General features: G+C 37.4%; 1 protein-coding gene across 2 annotated transcripts in view; it reads left to right on the top strand.

Annotated features, from left to right (window-relative positions):
* LOC117180865 (WD repeat-containing protein 20) overlaps window positions 1–1,119 on the top strand; it is a 123,546-nt gene that overhangs the window by 98,934 nt on the left and 23,493 nt on the right. The window lies entirely within an intron of this gene.

Here is a 1,119-nt window from a genome sequence, read left to right as displayed (position 1 = left end):
CCCCCGCAGTTCCTCTTACCCATCGCCGCCGCTCAGCGTCAATTATTGGAAACTCTAAATCCAGATTCGACTTTACTTTTAAACAAATTGTTAAAATATCTTTCTTCTTCCTCTTCACTCTAAGGTTGGTTTAAAAAATCTCCGAATTTTCATTTGCCACAATATTGTTTCTCTAAATAAGATGCGTATACCTAATGAGGTCTAGCGATTGAAAATGCTATCCGAAACCTTTAAGGTTTGAATTATTTCTTCGAAATTAAATTTTACCATTGGTCGTATCCAAAGGTTTTTGGCATGGCTAATTTCGAGTCCGAAGTCAAAATGGCGAATCCAATGTGACGAACAAATGTCCTAAAATAAAGCCAAATGTCTAATAATTTCTATCCGGGGTTTTTGGAGACACTGATTTCGAATCCGAAGTCAAAATTCAAAATGGCGAATACCATATGACAGTTAAATATCCTAAAATAAAGCCAATAATAATTACTATCCTGTGGTGTTTGTGGTCGCTGATATCGAATTCGTTGTCAATATGTCAGAATTCAAAATGGCGAATCCAACATGGCAAACAAATATCTTCAAATAATGCCAAAATATCTAATAATTACTGCTTGAGGATTTTTGGATCGATAACTTCGAATTTGAATTCAAAATGATCAAATTTAAAATAGGGATCAGAAATTGTAAATAATTATTAAGTATTTTAACATTACGTCATATTCGGTGGGTTACGTAGAAATCTATAAGACCTTACCACTTTGTCGATTGCAATAGTATATTGCGCAACAAGGGGCGAAAGGCGACAATTGCACGAGAGTGAAGTTAGCTGCCCGAGCGAAGCGAGGGTAGATATCACACGAGTGAAATTGTCGCATCGTCCCGAGTGGCGCATACAATTTTTCATAAATATATATCAAAATTTTGATTTGAGATGCCTGAAACTTCTTTGCGTCTCATCAAAGGTGTTATTGTTTGTAAATACATAGGCAATGACAGATAGAGGTTATAATGATACGCTGGAGAGTAATAAATAAAATATTGCGTATTAAGTGGGAGAAGGTGGGGGGGAGGGTCCAGGGTGAAACCCTGGTGAGGGTGCATGGGGCGAAGCCGGGGGGG

This window comes from Belonocnema kinseyi, chromosome 9 (assembly GCF_010883055.1).
Source record: "Belonocnema kinseyi isolate 2016_QV_RU_SX_M_011 chromosome 9, B_treatae_v1, whole genome shotgun sequence".
NCBI classification, from domain to species: Eukaryota; Metazoa; Arthropoda; class Insecta; order Hymenoptera; family Cynipidae; genus Belonocnema; species Belonocnema kinseyi.
This window is presented reverse-complemented; position numbering and strand designations above follow the sequence as displayed.